Raw genomic sequence first — 24,610 nt, forward strand, 5'->3', positions numbered from 1 at the left:
AGCGAATGGAAGGAAGTCTGTGTAGTGTTCTCTGGTCTAAGGCCTAATATAGACGCTCTACAGTGTCCAATAAGGATTATTATGCGGCCGATGCGACATGTAAGGAGTTTACTAACTTGTTCGTAAAAGCATACGTGAGCAGAGTGACACAGTCAATTTGACGGCGTCCGTAATGAAAAAGGCAACGTTGTTACCAACCCGAAGGCTGCTTTGAACGCCTACTGGAGGTGCCTTCGGACCGACTTCTCCAGTCAGTTATGACACTCCGTTTTCAGGCCACAAGTGGCCCATCGGGACCATCCGACCGCCGTGTCACCCTCAGATGAGGATGCGGATAGGAGGGGCTTGTGGTCAGCACACCGTTCTGCCGGTCGTTATGATGGTTTTCTTTGACCGGAGCCGCTACTAATCGGTCGAGTAGCTCCTCAATTGGCATCACGAGGCTGAGTGCACCCCGAAAAATGGCAACAGCGCATGGTGGCCTGAATGGTCACCCATCCAAGTGCCGGCCACGCCCGACAGTGCTTAACTTCGGTGATCGTACGGGAACCGGTGTATCCACTGCGGCAAGGCCGTTGCCATAGTCAGTTATGGAGCAACATAGAATTCAACGTTGAACCCAAACCATGATGCGTCATTTTTCACATTAACAAATACTGTGAGAGGTGAAACAACTCACAAGTAGCAAATAGATATCCTAGAACTGATTTCGGATGGAACCTGAGTCCTTTTCATCCGTCTTCTGGCACTTTACATGTTTTCAGCTAACTTTTTATGGATTCCAGTCTTTGTACAAGGTTGTCATTTTTTCATGTAATTTCATTTTATGAGCAACTTTAATATCAAAATTAAGTTTCATAAATAACGAGCGAAACTGCGAGAAGTATTTGACAGAGCACTGAACGACCAAAGTCGAAACAAGACACCTCGAGTACGCGACATTCCTTCAGAATTATTGAGATCCTTAGGATACGCAGCCTTGACTGAACTATCTCACTAATGTTCAATATACATGAGGCAGGTGAAATACACTCAGACTTCAAGAATTATGTAATGCTGTAATTTCATTTCCCAGGAAGGCGGCTTCTGAAAGGTGTAAATATTACCGAACCATCAGTTTAATAAATCATGGCTGCAAAACATTGACACGAATTATTTACCGAATAATGAAAAACACTGGTAGAAGCCGACAACGGGGGAATTTCAGTTTAGATTCCGGAGAAATGGAACACGCAAGGCAATACTGACCCTACGACTTCTCTTACAAGGTTGCTTGAAGATAGGCCAACTTTCGTTTAGAGCATTTGTAGATTTAGAGATAGCTTTTGATAATGTTGATTGGAATGAACTCTTTGAAATAAACACAGGGAGCGAAGGGTTATTTACAACCTGTAAGAAATCAGATGGCAGTTATGAAGAGTCAAGGGCGAAGAAAGAGAAGCCGTGGTTGAGAAAGCAGTGAGGTAGGGTTACAGTCTATGCCCTACGTTATTCAAACCGTACACTAAGCAAGTAGCTAAAGAAGCCGAAGAAAAATTTCAAGAAGGAACTGAAGTTCAGGGAGAAGACACTGTAATTCTGTCAGACAAGACAAAAGACTTGGAAGAGCAGTTCTAGTCTAGGGGACTGACGACCCCAGATGTTAAGTCCCATAGTGCTTAGAGCGATTTGAACCATTTTTGAACTTGTCTCATTAGCTCTATGTTGGCTTGTGTGTGTGTGTGTGTGTGTGTGTGTGTGTGTGTGTGTGTGTGTGTGTGTGTTCTTTAATGCTCAGCGATTCCAGTCACTGACTAATTTTTGGTACTCCGCTGGGAAAAGTGTACATCATCGTGTTCGCCACTGCGGGTCTCTAGCATATTGTCAGACTTCGATAAACTTATGTGGACTACTACACGGTCCAACAATTTGTCCTCACTAAAAGTCAAAGCTTTGCCTCTTTGATTCGACATTTGGCCGGAAAATAACGAATACACATTATAGCGTATTACAGACAGGTTTTCTTCCACACTGCAACAAACGACAGTCGTGCAGCAAGAATAACCAGTGCTACCAACTCATAAACATGCTGAGTTTCTATCATTTACACAACCTTCTGTATTTGCGTACACACTTGTTTTTCCAGATACGAAAGATGCTACATCAGCCGTCAAAATGAGCCAGTGAAGAGCTTCAGGCAAGAAACAGTCTTCGTTATCCTGACTGCCATAATGAAATAGCCAAAGCCTGCGAGTACAACAATAATGTACTTTGCTGAAGAGCTAAACACAGTATGTTAGCTGGGGAACAACCTTCGTACAGTGTACGAAAACTGTAGATTGGGACTTAGCATCTATTCCACAATGCCAGGTCTTGTACGCGATGACATCTCGGTCGGCGAATGATTCCAGTCCAGGTAGAGAAGCGTTCTCACATCGGACGATAGCTAGTGTGAACCATCCACTTCCAGTATTCCCTGTGCCTGCATCCGAACTGAAATTGACTCGACATCCTCGTACACTGTCAATAACTATCTAAAATAACATCTAACCTCGCTAGTATGTGATTACGAAGTCTTCCTCGGATAGTTGATTAGAGGCGGTCGACACTGGAATCAATAGTGTTACAGAGGTTGATAAGAGAGAGAAACTGCCATGATCCCACTGCAACTGACAAGCGGTTAAAGTATTTAGTGAAAGCCTAAACGAGAATTGGCAGACTGGGAGCTGAATCGGATCGGTCTTGAGATAAGAATTCAGTGTTTTAAGAATACGGTATCGAGTTCAGCCTTGCTCGTGTGTACGCCAAAATTTACTCTAATATTCGTGATTAACGTAACACTATCGAAGACTAACTTTGTAGAACGACGGTTATTGCTCACATCTATGGTATATTGTCCTCTCACCGTTCTCTTTGATGATGGCTCAGTAGAAAAGGGCTTTGAGACGATTTTAGTCGTACCTTTAAATGTTTTCTATTCGTTCCGACGCACGCATGTTTCTCCGTAACGAAAACTCAAGTAGTACTATTCACTTTACTCCTTTCTTGGACTATGGAAGGAGGAACAGGAAAACTTGTATCAAGTGACCCACACCGTAAGCTGCGACTGTCTCAGAAAAACCGATAAAACTGAATTTATTATAACTTCTCCCGTGTCTTGAGTGCACGACTTAAGCTGACGAGTTATGCTTATTACAACGGACAGGTACGGAGCAGCGACAGTTGCTAGGATCGTTTTCGCTTGGCAAGGTCATTGTTAGCCACAAAAACTTAACAGCAGAGGGTATCGAAGGGCGTTAGAAGTCACGCCAACGAAGGAGCGAAGGAAAGTGAAGGTGCTGACCAGCGGATTTCTGCCGGCCAGCGCTAGTCGTAGCTGACCTCAGAAACCACGTCTAGTGGTTGGTGGTGATCACTCCAGTGACAATCGTAATGGTGATGACAGTTTGGTTAAGTAGCACATTGAATTTTAACCTAATATCTAGGAGTGCGCAAAAACACGAGCGCAGGGCGTGAGCATTCGCGTTTGTTAGTGAAAGGCAAACGGAATGTGTGGTGTCACAAGGCTTAGGCCTGTCTCACCCCTCATTAAATCGACCAAGACTTATACGAATAATCGTAAGAACAGTTATTATTATTACGTTCTTTTTGGGTTTTCAGAAATATTGTGGGAAGAAAGTTTATTTATGTTGCAGATAACGTGGAAGACGTTGCCCAACGATCACCACGAAAGTTCGACGTAGCGGCAAGTGGGTAAGGAATAAAACGAATGCTGCAAACTACCGCGAGCCATGGAAGAGCCTGGGCCGCGAGGGCGTCGAGCTTCCTAGGTCGTTGTTGGACAACGTCAAAGGAAGAGATATTCTGCTTTCTCTTGGTAAACAGATCAATCGAGTATTTAAAGGTTCATGTGACACATTAGGTGGGACCCGATGTCTGTAATACTTCCACAGTTATTAAAAAGTTGTTAATCGGCAAAACCAATAGTTCATCATTTATACAGGGTGTTACAAAAAGGTACGGCCAAACTTTCAGGAAACATTCCTCACACACAAATAAAGAAAAGATGTTAAGTGGACATGAGTCCGGAAACGCTTAATTTCCATGTTAGAGCTCATTTTAGTTTCGTCAGTATGTACTGTAATTTTTCACAATCAACATGTGTGGGCTGACGAGATTCCGCACGCAATTGTGCAATCACGTCATCAACACAGATTTTCTGTGAACGTTTGGGCAGGCATTGTTGGTGATGTCTTGATTGGGCCCCATGTTCTTCCACCTACGCTCAATGGAGCATGTTGTCATGATTTCATACGTGATACTCTACCTGTGCTGCTAGAACATGTGCCTTTACAAGTACGACACAACATGTGGTTCATGCGTGATGGAGCTCCTGCACATTTCAGTCAAAGTGTTCGTACGCTTCTCAACAACGGTGACCGATGGATTGGTAGAGGCGGACCAATTCCATGGCCTCCACGCTCTCCTGACCTCAACCCTCTTGACTTTCATTTATGGGCGCATTTGAAAGCTCTTGTCTACGCAACCCCGGTACCAAATGTAGAGCCTCTTCGTGCTCGTATTGTGGACGGCTGTGATACAATACGCCATTCTCCAGGGCTGCATCAGCGCATCAGGGATTCCATGCGACGGAGGGTGGATGCATGTATCCTCGCTAACGGAGGACATTTTGAACATTTCCTGTAGTAAAGATATAGGAAAGGAAGAGTTGCGGCGTCAGAACGAAAAGAGATACATCGCTCAGCAACTAAGAAGGACGTAAACATCGGGCGTTACGTGGTGAAAACAAATCAACTGATAAAATAGTAAGTCCGTAATTAAGCATAAAGCCACGTAACACTGCAAATGAAAGACTCAACTCTGTCTGTGTCTGTGTGTGTGTGTGTGTGTGTGTGTGTGTGTGTGTGTGTGAGAGAGAGAGAGAGAGAGAGAGAGAGAGAGAGAGAGAGAGAGAGAGAGAGAGAGAGACTCGGATGCAGAAGGGACATAATGTGACAGGCAACAAATACTTTAGTGACGTCATTTAACAGCAATAATAGACATACCGTAGATCGGCTTGGTGAAGTATGCTTTTATAGGCAGAGCGACGAGTTCCCGGGCAGATGTAGAAGTTGGTACAGTGGCTTATTGGCGGGAGCGCGGGCAAGTCGCCGCTAGCCGCTTGCTGGTGTTCATGACAGCTTCTAATTAGTACAGCTGCCGGTGCTCCCGCCGGACTTTGATGTACTGCTCGGATGAGCTTCGCTGTCTCCACCTGCTACTGCAGCCTTCTAGGAATTTGAGGCAGCACCTCATCGCTGGCACTGTAACTTTATCTATCCGCCATGTACAGACGACGCTTCCAATTTACGTTGTATCACGCAATATGTGAAAAACTGTAACGGACTAGTGCTGCAGGTAGTGTACTTTATGTTTCGCAATACTTGCTCTCAGTTCTCTACATTAACGTTTCTATGACTACCTTCGATCAACGACTACTCCACCATACATGGTCATTATCGTTCCAAGTGATATAAAAGTTTAACATGTGGTGAAAGCTCTCTTATCTGTCTTAATATCATCGACATGAAAATTTCATGTTGCTGTGCTATGGAATACTGCTGAATACGAACAGAAAATGCAGTTGATTCTTGGTAACGGCCAAATTACTAGAAAGTTCATTCCTAAGTCCGTCTCTGTTCTTCCTGTCTTCGTTCCACTCGGCCACGAATGAGGAACGCACGAGCAGAAAGCATGGAAATATATAGAAAGTCTAGCAATTGTTCAAAAATATTTTCACGAAGTCATCTGTGGGGCATTTTACTTAGAATGGAATCTAAGTGTGCTGTTTAGACCTCTCTTGGAAGAAATCTTATCCTCATGCATACCAGAACCACTCCACAGTAAAAAAATGTTACAAAAACGCCCTTGCTCTCCCTTTTTTTCTGAGTTCGCTCAAAGCTAGGCTTTTCTTCCTTGTTTTGCATTTGCTCTCAAAAGCCGTAACGTAACTCCATGGCCTTTTAAGTTTAATTGCGAGTCTGATTACATGTGGTAATGGAACAAAAATACGCTTTTTTGCAGCTCCGATTTATAAGACTATGGCCATTCTTGTATTACAGGTAATACACTGTGTGTGTGTGTGTGTGTGTGTGTGTGTGTGTGTGTGTGTGTCTGTGTGTGTGTGTGTGTGTGTAAGTAAAATAAAGAGGAGGAGATAACGAAGGTCAGTACCCCACTCTCTTGTTTCCTCTCCGTTCCCTCTCTCGTCTTTCTCCTACAATACGCTTATGTGTTAAGCGCGTGCCAATGATGAACGGCCGAGTGAGTAATTCCACTGAATAATTACGTATGTCTCACGGGAGACGTGCCAGAAGTAAGTCCCTGCACTCGCACTATCCTCTGTGGCTCAGATGGATAGATTGTCTGCCATGTAAGCAGGAGATCCCGGGTTCGAGTCCCGGTCGGGGCACACATTTTCAACTGTCCCCGTTAACGTATATCAACGCCTGTATGCAGCTAGGGGTATTCGTTTCATTGTAATTATGTAATCTACAACCGGACAGTATATCTAGCGTGCTAGCTGACCAACAAACACGCAGACCACCCCAAAAATCGTGCGTATTGGACAGTTACGCGCTTTGACAGTTACGCGCTTGTTATGCTACCCAGATGCGTCCTAGAAATTATTCACTTGCTTGTGCATCGTGTAGCACGGGCTCTGAAATACAGAACGATTCAATAGTTCTATTACAGGCTTCTAGGGGTTGTACAGATGACTTAGTACATGAAGTTTTCACAACGAACCGAAGTCGGGAATTGTACAATTTAGATGTAAAATCACTTTGGAGATCGGATCACTTTCCAATCTCCCGCCTCACGGTACGCACACAAACTGGGAAGACAGCGCCGTCGTGAGTCTCTGTTGTGATTATGAAATCACGTAACACCTTCGTCCGACTACAAGATCGTCTGCGAGAAATTGTTACATCTGAAACTGGGAGGACTGCCTGTGGTACTCCACGGATGCGCAGCACCTTCAACTTTGGTCGATTTGAGGGAGCCGGCCAAACAGTGAAATCATCAATTCCATCGGATTAGTGAAGGATGGGGAAGGAAATCGGCTGTGACCTTTAAAAGGAACAATCCCGGCATTTGCCTAAAGCGATTTACGGAAATCACGCAAAATCTAAATCAGGATGGGCGGCCGTGGGTTTGAACAGTCATCCTCCTGAATGCGAGTCGAGTGTGGTAACCACTGCGCTGCCTCGCTCGTCACGTCCACGAGAACCGGAGGGCGAGTACTCGAAAACATTGCCCATGCCATGTGCTCCTAATAGCACACAGATCACAGCTCACTATCTCTGCTGTGTGCGTACTATGAAGAGGGCGATTTGCAAGTGATCCGATCCTCAAACTGATTTTACATCTGAAAGGTACATATCCGAACAAGAGTTCCCTATCACAACTTCATCCTAAGCCCCCTCTACAACTCCTAAAAGCCTGTAATAGGAACTCTGAATCACCCTGTATTAAGACAGCCATCGGGAACGAGTAGTCTAGTTGGAATATCATTTTGTACACCTGTATATTGTAGATGACAAAGTGATTGGTGGTCGGTCCAGATGTTACAAATCGTGGAATTCTGAAGAGCTACAAAGGTTATACTGAGAAACAATTGGGAGAATCCTGTATTAGTGATAAAGCCATGTTTAGACGGGTCGTACACGCGGATGTGGAAGCATAATGTGGTGCATTATATATGACATTAACAGTTCTTCCCTATAATACTGGTTTTCATACAACTTTGCTTACTTTGAAACAGTCACAATAGGAAACTATTCTATACTAGCGCCTAATGATGTGAGATTCATTACGTTGTATAGAAATATTTAAGTTATCCTAAGGATGAACAAAGATGAACAGTATGATACCAAAAATAAAAACGGATGAATTCATCATTAAAAATATTTCAAACTGTGCTCCTCTGAACAGTTTACAGAAGAATGCTTTGAAAGGGAGATGTTTACAGATATTTGTTGTTCGTGTGTGTGTGTGTGTGTGTGTGTGTGTGTGTGTGTGTGTGTAGGCGCGCGCAGCAAGAGCCAGATTTTTTTAAAAGTATTGGTTGACTTTTTTGTATATTTATTCACCTCTCTGAATTTTTTCAGGTAATATTTATTCTGTAACTTTGTGGACAGATTTAAGCAGCAGAGTGCACGAAATAAATACGTTAAAATGTGAAATAATATTGTGTGGTTGCCCATCTGCACCCACATCCATACTCTGCAAACCGCCGTGAAGTGCATGGCAGAAGGTACTTCCCATTGTACCAGACATTACGGCTTCTTCCCGTTCTATTCACGTACGGAGGGCGGGAAAAGATGATTGTCTCTGTGTGCGCTGTTATTAGTCAAATCTTATCCTCGTGATCTCTACGAGAGCGATATGTAGATGGTTGTAATAGATACCTAGATTCATCATTTAAGTTGGTTCTTGGTTAAAGTAGGCTTTATCTGGATAGTTTGCGCCCGTCTTCGGGCATATGCCAGTTTAGTGGCGCTCTCCCAAGGGTCAAACAAACCTGAGAGCATTCGTGAAGCCCTGCACTGTATACGTCCAATATCCCTGTCAGTCCTATTTGGTATGACTCCCACACACTTGAACAATATTTCAGTATAAGTCGCACAAGTGTTTTGCAAGAAATCTCCTTTGTACGCTGACTGTATTTCCCTAGTATTCTACCAATGAACCAAAGTCTGCCACCTGCTTTGCCTGCGAATGAGCCTATGTGATCGTTCCATCTCTTATCTCTACAACTGTTACACCCAGGTATTTGTAAACCAATATTTTTTGGAAACACTTTCACTTTAGCGAACTAGGAATCAGTTTCATATTGTCACAATATCTTAATTTATTAAATCACAGACGAGACGATTCAATAAAGTTCAGCATAAAACAAAAATTTCAGTGACCATCGGGTCTTCTCTATTAATAAAAATTACCAACATCAGCGCTGCGTCACTAGTCGTAAACAAGTGAAATGCCCTCGCATTAATCTCTTCAAAGCTTTAAGCCAAACTCATTCCAGATATCCAGTGCCAACTGTTAGTGTCTATAAAACGTGGTACACAAAATCAGTAATAGTACTGAACAGGATTTCTTTGCACCAGCGATTTAATGAAATTCAATGTCTACAGAGCTCTTGACGACAAATCTTACACAGCACTTGAGCCAAATAACCTGAAAGCAATGCATGTTAACAACAAAACTCCTGTTGTACGTAGCAAAATGCTCACTCTATCCACATTCCTGCTATGTAACTGCGTCAGTGGGTTGCGTGTTGAGGCTGAAGTTCCTAATGAAGAGCACATGAAGTATGTGCAGCTCATCCGATAGTAACTAAATTGTGAAAATACCCAAAACGCATTTTAGACGTATTATACACAGCAGGATCAGCTTCTCATAAAGTTGGAAAGGCGGCACATTGTTTGTCTGAAGGATGTTGTCCACAATGCAGCTGTGTAGCACATCTGAACTGCCTATGTCAAAGCCAAACGAATGCAGTGGGCCGGCCATGTGGCCCGGATGGAGGATGACAGATGGCCTCGGAAGCTCCTGGATTTCACACCGACAGGAAAGAGACCGCCAGGAAGACCCAAGAAGCGTTGGATGGATGGACTCCATGAAGATTTGAACCAAGTGTCAATAGATGTGAACGGATGGCGGATAGCAGCAATGGACAGAATACAGTGGAAGAGGAAACTTGTAGATGCGTGCGGTCCACTGGGCCTGATCAGGTAGTAGTAGTAGTTGGATGCATCAGTGGAAGGCTGATATACTACGCGCCAAGCAAATGTACTGCATTCGTGCAAGCGCGTCACCCCATACCAATGGCCGGACATTGGTAACGGATGAGCTATGAATAAGAAAAACTCGCAAGTACGCTGGAGCACAAACAGGCACACTTAGATGGGTTCATAACGTGTTGACAGGTGTCACATAATTTACAGCGATGAATTTGTTTTCAGAATGACCACAGATGACGGCTATGAGCACATATCTCGCCGTCACGGGTAAAGCGTTCCGTCAATGTTGTGGAGTAAAGATAACGACTTGCTGTGGGCTGAATTAGACCAACCACTCATTCATGGGACTGTCGATGGAAAAGCGATACGTCATAGGCTTCCTGCTTACACTAACGTAATTTTATCTTAGATATGATAGCATCCTGGCATAATTTCCCAGCAACATTACGCTCGACAACAGGTAGTATGTACGTCTACCGAAGACCTAAATCATACTGAGCTATTTCCATCGCTGATCCATTTTCCTAAAAAGAGACCGAGCGAGATAGTGCAGTAGTACTAGACTGGGCTTGAATTCGGGAGAACATCGGTTCAGATCCACAACAGCGTGTTCAGACTTAAGTTTTTAGTGGTTTCCCTAAATTGCTTATAGAAAATGTCGAGGTGGTTCCTTTCAAAAGGGCACATCCGATTTCTTTCACTTATCCTTCTCCAGTCCGAATTTGCACCCCACCTCTAACTACATCGTCGACGACTGTGCATTAAGGCATTACCATCTTTGCAATTGTAAGTAAATAAGCCTCTGGCTGCAAGGATGGCTTTTAATTTGTTTAGTGGATAATCGATTTCCGGACTGCAAGTCCCTTCTTCAGATGAACTTGTTCACATGGCAAAATTCTCGAAAAATTACATCACATCAGTGCATATACAACATAACAGCATCACTCGTCTAATATTTTTACAGGCTGTCAAGCCTACCAGTTACAAAATAAGATTGAAGTCCTTGCGCGTAAGTCATACACGAAATCACAATTACTAATAGTTATAGGCCAAGTACTAATATTGTCCATTTGGAATAAAACTATTTCATTACATCTTACAATGAGTCCCCCCCTATTTCTTATCACAGTTTTCGCTCAAATTTATGGTATATGCAGGGCTTAGCCAGAAATGTGAGAAGTGCAAGTGCCCGATGATCAAGCATTTAGAAAAATAAAACTTTCTGACGCGGGTTGGGCGACACATGAGCCATTTATGTTAACGTAGTTTCGAGCCACTGGTTAGCGTGTGACCGTACAAGCTGTGGGGAGAAATTAGAGCGGCAGTTTCCAGCCGCAGATCCCGTGCCTGCCGGTTGCTATGGGGACATTGCGAGCTGCTAGCGTTTACGGAGCCTTGGAAAAGCCCGAGCGGACGCTTGGCAGGGACGCATATGGCCTTATTTGCGCTTTTGGAGAAATTTATATCCCACTGAAAAATTTATGAAAACAAATCTAAGAGACACGGAGGTGCGAGTTGGCACTCATGGGCAGAAAAATATGTAAAGCTAAATTATCCAGACGCGCAACAAAATTATATAATAGTTTAAAAGTTATTGTTGTCTTAAAAATTGTAAATTTGTGGACGTTCAAAAGGTAATATCTCGGCAATGCTTTGGCCGATTTATATGAACAAAGTGTCTACGGATACGGCTAGTACAGCTGCATCGAGCAGTCATAGCCGATTTAGCATAGTGTGTACCATTTTCGAATGACAGGTCGGAATACGGGATTCGACAAAGAGAAACTGTTTTTGGTAATACATAAGTTTAAACAGACGAAACTAGCGGCAGCATTCTAAAGTTAAAAGAGGTAGATGAGCAATTAAGTATGTATTTTTATTTGTTTATTTATGTTTAGTGTAAAAATCTAGGATAAGCAAAATCACCCCACAAGAACATTATTTGTGAAAAAACGGTGGCAGATACAAAAAATTGGATTTTACATTGTTATTGCTCGGAAGAATTTCCATATTTTTCAATATATCATATGTGTTTTTGTGTTTAGTTTTAGAATATTCGTAATTTTTGTCAAACATTGTTTTGAGTTACTCAGTCGTTTCGAGGGTGGATAGGGCGGCCATCTTTGAGGACAGTTGGTTCTGAGCGACGCTAAGAGCCGTACGTACCGCGTATCTAGGGGTAGTAGTGGGTTGGTAGCCACGTTCGAAAGCGATCAAGTGGAGCGCAATATAGAGGTTTAGGACAGCAGACAAGAATGTATTCTGTGAAGTGTCAACATGTCGAGTGTCGCGATCGCGACATATGAATTTTATAGTGAACTGTTGCAGCATCAGTTCTTAACGACCGCCCTTACGTAAAAGCCCCTCAGACTGCATTTTAAGTGTTTAGTGAATATATTGAAGAAAAATAAACTACTTGTTCAAATTATAAATCAACGTGAGTGATTCAGTATTTTAAATTTCACCGCAATACCTGCCTGCATTGTTTTGTTATATTTTATTTCAGCTTAAAAATTGAGTTTACGACACGTGTGAGCTGGCAACCTAGGACGAAAAGCGTAGCCAAAGACCAGCCAAATCTCTGGGCCACTCAATTAAGCTGAGTGTAACAAAAGTATATATTTTCGTGCCATTGCACGTGGGGGCTCGAGCAACACTATTCAAACTTCAATGCGTAGTGCCAAGTACCGTCGTAAGCGCTTGGGGAAGAGTACAGAACGGTAAAACGAAGGTCATGCGGCCAGTCTCTAGGAGGAAACTTTTTTTATTTCAGGTTTTAAGTTACTTGCACAGCAAATAAACCGAAATAATGCTCAATATATTGTATTTATTAATAAGGGAAAGACAAAACAAAATTTGGGACTACAAACAATTTCCAAGAAAGGATTGTAGCCTAATAACGGCGTCCACGAGGGCTCAGCCAATAACTTTCCAAGAAGGGATTGGCAGATCCAAAATCGATTATGCATTGAAGATTTTAAAAACTGTCCTTGAAGAAGACAAGGGTTTAGCGTCTCGTCGATTTCGAGGTCGTTAGAGACGGAGTACAAACTGGGACTGTTTCAAGGATGGGAAAGGAAATTGGCCACGCCCTTTCGAAGGAACCATCCCGACAATTTCTTGTGGCGATTTAGGGGAATTACGGAAAACTAAATCTGGACGTCTGGACATGAATTTGAACCGTCGTCCCGAATGCGAGTCCAGTGTGCTAACCACTGCGCCACCTCGCTCTACTTTTGGTATAGGGACGAGTTGCTCTGATTCTCCGGCGCGGTGAGAAACTGCAAATTTTAGACAGCTGCAAACCACACACAATTGTCTTGTACGCATCATTAGACTCCATCGTGCAATTAAGGCTCGATATTGTTTCTGTCACTGGGTAGTCACTCTTGATCGACCGTATACTGACGTACAACGAATATTTGTTGTGTCGCCAAAGCCTTCAGAAATGACACTCCGCAGCACATTCAGTTTCGCTGAGTTGACTGCGGTCTGTGTCTGGTTAGACATATTTCTACAATTGGCTACACCAAAATTTCCAGCAACATTCCTGAAGTACGTTTTGTCGGGTAGCAGAAGCGAACAAATTTTCAGAATGAAATTATACTACCCATAATACAATCTTTGTAGGCTGCCATGCGCTGGTCTCGGCCGACAAATCGGTTGTAGAACACTGCAATGACACATTCTCAAACTGAAGTTCTACAACAGCAAGAAGTGTAAACATGATCCGCAGCCAATGAAAATTCGACGACCGTACCACCCGCTCATATCGCCAGCACACACCACAGTTATAGGCTTCCGGCTTCATGCACCAGCAAGATAACGATACACACCTACCGGTAGGAAGTTTTTTTTTTCCTTGCTTTCAATCTCGCGCTTCAATTCTAGGAAGCTAATATTTACCCATCAGGAGAGCCATTTACACGAATATTTCACATTAGTTATACTGGTACAAGTGTGGGAGGGCCATCAAATGAAGCGAAGCCCAATGTACAACAGAAGTGCAGTGAGTGTAAACCGTAAAATTACAAACATATAAACACACACACACACACACACACACACACACACACACACACACACACAAAATGCAGAAACTGTGGCACAGCTACTGCATCCGCTATGCAACTAGCGGGAACAGACTGCATACTACGGTCGTCACAGCCCACTCGTTCAATAAAAAACAAAAAGTGAACGGTATGAAGTATAATGGGGAAGAGAGAATTTCTGCAAAATGTATATTTTCTAACAAGCGTCTCCCAAGCATATATTTTTCTTGTCTGTACGCGAAGATAGTTTATCCAACTATTGCTTCATTTTACACTTAGCAACCCATATAAAAAGTACACGAGCTGGAACAGTGGACATCAAATTTCTTTGAGGACTAATTTGACGCGTTACGGTGCTGAACCGTCACTAACCAGTGAAGTTTATTCATTCAGGCAGGTACATTACAAAATACGCCCACACTTTTAACTTATAAATGCAGGTAAAATGATGTTCTTGCTGCCTTGACATGGAAGAGTGAACTGACGCAGTACTCCAAGTTTCTCTATCCTCTACAAACCACTCCATCCTTGCATAGCTACTGCAGCCTAATCCTGACTAGTCAAGTCTCAGTACCCCTCTACAATTTTATCTCCCCTACCCCTTCCCCACACATACATTTCGCTCCAGTACCAAACAGACAATTCCTTCATGCCACTGGATGTGTCCGATCCCGTAGTACAGTTGTGTCATAAATTTATTTCATTCGCTACCTCTTCATTAATTGGAATAAGATATTCTTCAGTATTCTTCTGTAGCATCACATTTCAAAAGTTTCTTTTCTCTCCTCTTCTTGTGTAAACTGTTTATCATCCACGTTTCACCTCCAGACAGTAACCTCACGATAAGATTACCTAACGTCTGAATTTATATTCGATGTTAGCAAATAACTCTTTTTTTTGAAAACGTTTCCATGCTATTGCTAATCTGCATTTTATATCATCCCTACTAAGGCCATCAGCAATTATTTTGTTGCCGAAATAGCAAAAATCTTTGACTACTTTTTGTGTCTTATTTCCTAATTTAATTCCTTCAGCATCGCTGATTTATGGTAATTAGACTACACTCCACTACTCTTGTTATACTTTTCATGATATTCATCTAACAGCCCTTTTCAAGACACTATCCATTCTCTTCAACTGCTGTAACTCCTTTGCCATCTCTGGCAGAATTACGTCATCGGCTAAGCTCTAGTTTATATCTCACCTCTCCCTTTTCCAAATTTCTCTTTGCTTTCTTTTACTGCTTGCACAATGTTCATATTATAGCTGCCGTGTAGTTTCCGTAAAAGTTGTGAATAACGTTTCACTCTCGGTATTTTAACCCTCCTACATTCATAGTTTCGAAGAGCTAATTCCTGTCAACACTGACAAAGCCTTCTCTAAATTTACCAATGTTATAAACGTAGGTTTGCCTTTTTTTCATTGTCTTCTAAGAAAGTTATACACTTATAAGGAAATCAATTAGAGAGAGAGCTCCAGTCGCTGCGTGTCAAGTGACTGTATGTCGTCAGACCTCGTATCGGCCTAGGCGTGGCAGCCGTGCGGGGTATGGGAAAGGCGTCCGATATCAACGCATTTGATAGTGGGCAGAAAGATGGTCGCACAGCCACTGGTCTTCTCAGGCGCCACCGTTTCGAGGGTGCACCGTACACACACTGATCTCGGAGTCAAACACAGCCGTTAACTACGTCCAGATGACTGAAATCGCTATCCACTTGCGTAAATTGTGTAAAAGTGGGGAGACTAGCCGAAGTGCTGCAGATCAGTGCTGGTCAACAACAAATGATTAGCAACCATACCAATACGAGAGACAACCTCGCCATCGGCTAAAAAAGCCATCATCTCGCATCTCTGCCAACCAACACAGTATTACGGTAACTTGCTTAAAAGGGTGTTGGTCTACCTTTGCAACGTCGTACAACACGAATCCTAAGTGGCGGGGATTCGACGAATCTTTCGTACGTTTCCAGAGAGATGGGGCACCAGACAGCTACGCAGAGGTCACAAAATCACCGTACATTATTGGAAAGGAGTTTGTGAGCGTGAAGATGGCGCCCGAAAGCGTCCAAGGTTTCATCCATCGGGTCCAGATGAGACGAATTTCGTGGTCAAGACATCGACGTGTGTGAATTATCATGCTCCTCAAACCACTGCAGCATGATTTTGGTGAGCTGGCACAGAGATTTATCTTCATGGAAGACACCATCGCTGCCGAAGAAGACATCACCCATGAATGGATGGAAGCGGTCCGCAAATATGTTCAATTAGTGACAGCAATCATGGAGCCGTCGACTGCTTCCATAGGTCCCACGGGGTCGCACGTGAATGTGCGCCATAGCAGTATAATGCCCCACCGACCTGAGTCCGCGGCGAAGTGCTTGTCGTTAGGTCAACATAGGAACACACAGGGGCTGCTGCTTTGGAGCCCCACGTTGAACAACCTGAGCCGAATGATGAGCTCCGAAATACCTGTGTCTGCACCAGTCAGATCTTCAACAGATCGCCGCCTGTCCCACTTGACACAGCGGTAAAGCCTCCACGTTCTGCGCTAAGGCGTGAAGGTAAACCACCTTGTCCCCTACTGCTGGTGTGACCGTCCTTAAACCACTTTTCATACATGCTCACGACAGTATCATGCCAACAGCCGACGGGCTTCGCCATTTCTGAGGTTCGCTTTCCCAGCCTCGGGCTATAGCAATCCGCCCATTGTCAATGTCATGTTTGTCACTGGATTTTTCCATTTGCGTCCCGTATTATGGCCAGAATGATTCCCCATTCGTCCACCGGCACGGTAGCTCAGCGTGTTCGGTCAGAGAGCCGCTTGTGATCTGGAATAAAAAAACTGAGGAAAGGAATCAACGATCAACTTGAACGGACGCCATGTGACGTCCGTACAGACCAAACGCAACGAACTATACTGAACAAAATGAAATTAAAAAAATGGTCAGCGCGACGGAATGTCATACCTAACGGCCCGGGTTCGATTCCCGGCTGGGTCAGAGATTGGGTGTTGTATTGTTGTTGTCTTCAGTCCTGAGACTGGTTTGATGCAGCTCTCCATGCTACTCTATCCTGTGCAAGCTTCTTCATCTCCCAGTACTTACTGCAACCTACATCCTTCTGAATCTTTATCATCATCATTTCATCCCCATCGACACGCAAGTCGCCGAAATGGCGTCAACTCGAAAGACTTGCACCAGGCGAACGGTCTACCCGACGGGAGGCCCTAGCCACAAGGCACTTCCATTTCTGATCCACTTACACAGTTTCCTTATTGCCTGACGTGCCCACAACCTCACCAGGTCGCATTCAGTTTTGTTGTGCGTAGCGGTCAGAATGTTTTGGCTCATCAGTAGGTCACAGAGCAGACATGGGCGTAAGAACACTGCCACTAGATGGTCGCTTGAACTGATGAGCCGCGGCAGGTGACAAGTACCTAAGACACGTGTTGAAAATAAGCTTGCCGGACAAACTATGTTTCATCTCCTTACAAGGTGCATTCAAGTTCTAAGGCCTCCGATTTTTTTTTCTAATTAACTACTCACCCGAAATCGATGAAACTGGCGTTACTTCTCGACGTAATCGCCCTGCAGACGTACACATTTTTCACAACGCTGACGCCATGATTCCATGGCAGCGGCGAAGGCTTCTTTAGGAGTCTGTTTTGACCACTGGAAAATCGCTGAGGCAATAGCAGCACGGCTGGTGAATGTGCAGCCACGGAGAGTGTCTTTCATTGTTGGAAAAAGCCAAAAGTCACTAGGAGCCAGGTCAGGTGAGTAGGGAGCATGAGGAATCACTTCAAAGTTGTTATCACGAAGAAACTGTTGCGTAACGTTAGCTCGATGTGCGTTGTCTTGGTGAAACAGCACACGCGCAGCCCTTCCCGGACGTTTTTGTTGCAGTGCAGGAAAGAATTTGTTCTTCAAAACATTTTCGTAGCATGCACCTGTCACCATAGCGCCCTTTGGAACGCAATGGGTAAGGATTACGCCCTCGCTGTCCCAGAACATGGACACCATCATTTTTTCAGCACTGGCAGTTACCCGAAATTTTTTTGGTGGCAGTGAATCTGTGTGCTTCCATTGAGCTGACTGGCGCTTTGTTTCTGGATTGAAAAATGGCATCCACGTCTCATCCATTGTCACAACCGACGAAAAGAAAGTCCCATTCGTGCTGTCGTTGCGCGTCAACATTGCTTGGCAACATGCCACACGGGCAGCCGTGTGGTCGTCCGTCAGCGTTCGTGGCACCCACCTGGATGACACTTTTCACATTTTCAGGTCGTCATGCAGGATTGTGTGCACAGAACCCACAGAAATGCCAACTCTGGAGGCGATCTGTTCAACAGTCATTCGGCGATCCCCCAAAATAATTCTCTCCACTTTCTCGATCATGTCGTCAGACCGGCTTGTGCGAGCCCAAGGTTGTTTCGGTTTGCTGTCACACGATGTTCTGCCTTCATTAAACTGTCGCACCCACGAACGCACTTTCGACACATCCATAACTCCATCACCACATGTCTCCTTCAACTGTCGATGAATTTCAATTGGTTTCACACCACGCAAATTCAGAAAACGAATGATTGCATGCTGTTCAAGTAAGGAAAACGTCGCCATTTTAAATATTTAAAACAGTTCTCATTCTCGCCGCTGGCGGTAAAATTCCATCTGCCGTACGGTGCTGCCACTTCTGGGACGTATTGACAATGAACGTGGCCTCATTTTAAAACAATGCGCATGTTTCTATCTCTTTCCAGTCCGGAGAAAAAAAATCGGAGGCCTTAGAACTTGAATGCACCTCGTAAGAAGAGGATCTGGTTGAAACTGATGAAAAAACTGATTTTTTAAATAAATTTGCATCTCTGAAGCATATAGCATTAGTTAGTATACGTTAGTTTAAGTAGTGTATAAGCCTAGGGACCGATGACCTCAGCAGTTTGGTCCCTTAGGAATTCACACACACACACACACACACACACACACACACACACACACACACACACACACAATGACAATACTTTGAGAAATACATAGATGTGTCGCAAGCAAAGGGCGCATGCAATATAATCAATGTCCTTCAGTATAACGATTCCGGTGGAAGTGAAGTGATACAGTGGATGCTTCTATCCTTGTAGCTGGTCTTGACGCTTCTGTAGAACTGGGCCGCGACTAGTCGGCACAGCGCTTTTGTCCTCTTCACATAGAGGGCGCTGCCGTCGCGTTGTCGTCCTGAAAAGGGGTCCGTCAGCGTGCAATTGGCTTCACACCCCCTCTGCTCTAATGTTTCCGACTGGCGTTCCTGCGCTTGACTTTACACCGTAACAACGTGGAAAGATACACGTACCAAGATTCCAAAACTATTTCTACTATTAACTGCTGCAGTTATACCAAGTGATAGAAACAATTCGCAGCAACAATTTGCACACGGATAGCCACTAAATCGAAGGAGATGACATCAAGGCTCAAGTAGTTAAGCTCCGACTGACACTGGGGCTCACGGCAACGGCTGCCCGGGAGACGTCTTCGCTTCCCCACGGCGCAAACAATCTGGCAGCGGTCCAACAAGTGCCCAGCTGTTCGGCCATACAGCGGCCGAGTATCCTTTAACAGTATGACGCTTGCATACCACTCAGATCAGTGAACATGCTATTTCAGAAACTTCACTCCGATGAAAGTGTGGCAAATCTTTCAAGTTCTTCTCGCGGCATGATTGCCGCTGTCGTATTTTGCAAGGTACGCGCCTGCTTTTGTGGCGCTTTCTGCACATGATCACCACCAATGCACTGCAGCATTAGTACTCTCCAGTTATGCAGCACAAGACACGTTACTGGTTGCCTTGCACAAGCGTTCCTCAAGAGGCTCTGCCAATGCTTCCTTAATTGGACGAGCACTTTTATAGCGTTCTATTTTGACTTATAGGGACTTCTCTGACTTCTCTAGATGAAAGCGCCTACCTTCGTTCGTCTTGTGAGTGTAATAAGAGTTTGTAGTGGTCAGTATTGCTATTGCATACCTAAATGAAGTACCCTGATCGGGTAAAACACTTCACTTAAGAAGGAAAAGGGGGGTGGGGGTGCGGTTCGTATATTATCACTTCAATCGGCTTTCCAACGATCTTCGACACTAAAATTAGACTGAACCTGTTTCAGAAAAACTACGACACCAAGTAAAGTACACACTATCGAAACTCTTTCGGAGATATTTTGTTTCCGATAAAATTAAAATCGTTTTCAGAGCGATACTATGGATACTTATTCTAAGTAAAGACGTGTGAGAGAAAGAGGAAAAAATAAGGGCTAACACGGTACATGCACTTAAGCATTGTTTAAATGTCAGAAAGCCTTAGATCAGAGATAAACAGGAAAGAGCCTCCGTAGAACAAGGTGTACATAGGACATATTTTGATATGCTGGAATACAATTTTACACGGCAATGGAGTTGCTAAATACGACTCTCGTTGAAGAAGACCTTTCACCAGAAATGTGGGACGCTAAATAGGATCAGGTCTTCATGTAAAACTCTAGAGGGTTTTCTCCTCATTGTTTTGAAGAAGGGTTAGATTTTTAACGTTTTATCGACGGCTAATAACAGGATTCTGAGAACAGGGTAGCATTATAAAAGATGGGGAAGACACAGGCCGTTGTTCGTCTAAGCAGCATTTATCTCCAGTGATTTTGCGGAATTCCGTGAGGGCCACCATACATAATTGATGGGTTGCTCTAGAACTAAATAAATCTGAAAACGTTCTGAAATGGAACGAAAACGGTAATCATTATAAACCCAAATGCGACTACAGATTTAGAAAAAATAAGAAAATTACAGTTGCCTATGACATACACTGTCCATCTAGAAAGTTCCGAGACTGGATTTATTCCTGACGTATAAGTGACGTCAGCGTAGTAACTACGGTGGTATCTTGACCTAACAACTGTGTACAAGCGATGTACATTCGACCACTCAGTTGTGGGCAGGCAGTGTTAAGTAGCAGACGCGTGGCAGCAGTGTGTTATTGTTGTTGTGTCATTCAAGGCACTCCCCAGTATATTTTGAAGAAGAGAAAATTGTTTGAAAGTTTGTCCCACACACATTAACACCCGAACCTGCCGCGACTTGACTGAAATGCAAAATTTGGACTATTGTTTTTTGCAAAAAATCATCATGGGTGACGACACTTCGTTATCAATACGGACCTACAACAAAACGACGGCTGCAGAAATTCACATGAAGCGTCGACACTTCGACGACATAATCAACATTCAGGCCAATGTAACGCGCGAATTGAGTAACATCCCAAAGAATGATTTTTCTGACAGTTTCAGATGGTTATATGAACGTTCTGTGCGTTGTATTCAAGTGCGGGGAACTATGTAGGACAACTGAAACACTAAAACCACCATCTTAGGTTTTCTCTTTTTTTTAATTATTAATCCAGACTATAAACATTCTGGACTGACATGGACGTATATCTTCAGTTTGACATCGTGTCAAGCTGCCGTAATATGGTGACTGTGTCCCCTCTGCCGAAAATAAATCCAATGTCTCAGCTGTGTTCCTTTGTTTTCCAACTGAAAAGTCTCTAAGCTCATTTTTCTGCTCCTAACAAGAAGTGAGTGTCTTTATTATTTCAAATAATTGCTTTCCCAATTAAAAACTCATACGGACGCTAGCGACATTTAGGGCAGACTCTACTGTAACACCAAATGAAGAAAGAATACGGATTATAGAAGCTTAACGTGGTATTGACGGCGATGTCATTACGGCATTGTTGTTATTAACTGCTGTGCGACGTCATATTACAAGTAACGAGAACCCATGTTCGAAATACGTCTGTTTCTAAGATTTTATCTGGCAGTAAACGTATCTTATATTCCTGAAAAATCCTCAATGTACTTGAAAACAATAGTAGATTTCCAGTCTGGTTCGGACACCACATTAACGCCTGTTATAAAACATTGTTGTTTCTAAAATAAACCTTCTGGTTGATGTCTACTTTCCTTTCTGAATCACAGTCAAAGAAATAAATTCTTACCTTTACAGGTAACGTCTCCGTCGTGGAAAGCCAGGTTTGCAAAGAGCACGACTCGTTCGAAAGAGAACGTCTTAACAGTGTTGAACGCTTCTTTTGGGCTCAATGAAGAATGCCTCTTCTTCCTCTCCCCCCCCCCCCCCCCAAATATGTCTGTTAGTTTAATAAGCAACTCAAAGCCTTGCATACTGCAGAAGCAGTCCTTGATTCCTGCACTGGCTACTAACCAACTGAAATACTGGATGGGGCGATCCTAACCGAGAGGAGAGAAAATTGGTTACACGAGTACATGTCTCCCTAATGGCATCTCATTTCTCAAACGCGGCACCTAGCCCCACTCTTGTGGAACACTTAGTTACGTTTTCCTAACAAAAAGACCAGTCTGGAATGACGTTTTTGAACTCTGGTTATCTTTCTTACGAACATTTCCCAGTTCTGGCGACGGGAGAAGCTCACAATACTGAAATGCGTTTGTCGAACCTTCTCTAGAATCCTGTGATTTCATATGTTCATTATACGGTACACGAGGGCATTCCTACAGAGCTTCTGGCACCACATCACCACTGTGGCCCAAGTGGTACATTTAAAAAATAAAATTCTTAATTACGACGATCTGAAATTCAACTGCAGACATGGTAAACGATTACTAAGAAGCAGCTCAATTATGCATGCAGACGAAAAGTGAAAAACTTTTCTTGTCGCCAAGATTTTGAAATGATGTTATGAAGGTAAATAAATACCTTTAACGTCTTTGTGCAAGTGTAAACATTTTTGTAACATAAATGCGTTGTTTATGTAACACGCTATGTCTGTTAGAAGAGATTAAGTTTGTGACAGAACAAAGACATAAACGGCCCAACTTCCTGAAACAACACTTCTTGACACTAGGCGCTAAAAACATTTTCCTAACCACACTACCCTTTTACAATTAATGCGGGAAAATTTTACCTCGCGACTCAAGTGTTTACATTATTAACAACTGCCATGCTCACCATCTCGAAATAAGTTTCGGGGGAGAGGGCTGGAAGTTTCCTTTCTTTCGTCGGTTTGCCGGCAGTCGTGAGATACGTTAGCGATGCCTGCCAGTTGATCAAAAGAGGAAGGAGACGGTTTGTTGTGAACTTCAAGAAAGAAAGATGAGGCACGGAGTCTATCACGAAAGCACAGACGCTAACTTTTGCCTTCTCGTGTAGGCGGCTCTGCCGCTTCATCTATTCAAAACTTCCTTATCCGCGAATCTCTCTCTACTGAACAGAGCCTCTGAGGCGCAGCGAGGACAAATACGTTTCGAAACCGGAGTGGGTTTGTAGACGAGATTTTTTGCATACCATTTGTTGACAATACAAGAGATAAGCGCTAAGTGCTTTCCTAAGTTTTGTAAATTCTTATGGTTTCCTGAAACACGTACACGTTCGCCAGAGCCACCTCTTTGAATTCAATACCTCGTCTTAATACCAACGCGTTTTCTGTGACTTTCGCTTGCTCATACTTTTTACAGGTTCACTGGTATGTAAGTAGGGTCCAGAGTCTGGAAATACTGAATATGCCATTCGTTGGAAAAGCCTCATCTACTACTACGCATCAATTAGACATCAATTTCTGGATTAAGTTTAACTGAAAAAAATAAAACAGATAATGAATCTGGTAGGAAGTTTCACTGAAAACTATCAATATTTTCTTAAAAGATTTTAAAATACAAAGTGCACGACTAGATTACAATAGTTACAAAATGTGGGCATTAAGTACCGATTCATATTGCTAGGGTTAAATTGTGAGAACTTGGTTGTGTACATATTTCATAACAATTATTCGCCACAGTGATTGTGTAGTAATGGCTCATCACATTAATGTTCCAGTGTGTTCTCAAAATTTACCGCAAATACCACGCATTACGATACATCGGCAGGAATGATATGAACTGTTCACGACGCCTATATTAGAATCTACTCCTATCTCAGCATCAGTTTCCTACACTGATCACGGCAAATGCTACAACAAACAACTCCCACAGAAACACTGAAATTAAGTCTTATAAATATAACGACGATGCAGCCTAAAGCAATAGACGGAATGAAGAACATACAGCACTCATGAACCTAATCTTTGGCAAATATTAGTTCAGGCGAACAAAAGTGAATGCTATCACTGAACACAAATCAACGGAAAGCAAAGACGAACGGCAAGCACAATGTATGATCATTACAGGAACGCCAGTTTATTAAGTACTCACAACTCAGAACAATCGCACAGACAGTATTCAACCGACAAACCAACATAATCGACTGTCACATCCACCAAGGGCGAACAATATATTTCCCCCCTTAGGGATGCGTAATATACTCTCCAGTCATTCATGGCGTACTATTTATAAAAATGATGTAACAGAAGTTAGAAGGCAATGGACATCCTATAAACATATTTGATCGCCGAAATAAGAAATATATAATTTCAGAAGATCAGAAGGCTAAAACGGAGTATTTTCGGAAGTAAACGAGCGAAGTGTAGCCCGAGTTGAAACCACCATATATTCTCGTTTTGGCTGCGTCCCACAGCATCGACCACTTATATATTTCAAAATGAACACCAGGTTCTCGTAGCTGGGAATTATGAGGTCGATGGCAAGAAGTTATTTATCGCGGCACGACTTCCCTCGCACGTGTGCTTACAAGTAACTAAGACCTAGCCTCCCGTTGTCAATTACGGATGCGTTCCAGTGCTTCGAAGTCTGACGAATTACCTGTT

The 24,610-nt window shown here is 43.3% G+C and overlaps 1 protein-coding gene and 1 pseudogene across 2 annotated transcripts in view; both read right to left on the bottom strand.

Moving 5' to 3' along the window:
* Positions 1-24,610, bottom strand: part of LOC126183438 (plexin-A4) — a 963,020-nt gene that overhangs the window by 297,908 nt on the left and 640,502 nt on the right. The gene's annotated exons all lie outside the window — the stretch shown is intronic.
* LOC126185499 (5S ribosomal RNA) lies at positions 463-580 on the bottom strand (annotated as a pseudogene).

The sequence above is a fragment of the Schistocerca cancellata genome, chromosome 4 (assembly GCF_023864275.1).
Source record: "Schistocerca cancellata isolate TAMUIC-IGC-003103 chromosome 4, iqSchCanc2.1, whole genome shotgun sequence".
Taxonomy (NCBI): domain Eukaryota; kingdom Metazoa; phylum Arthropoda; class Insecta; order Orthoptera; family Acrididae; genus Schistocerca; species Schistocerca cancellata.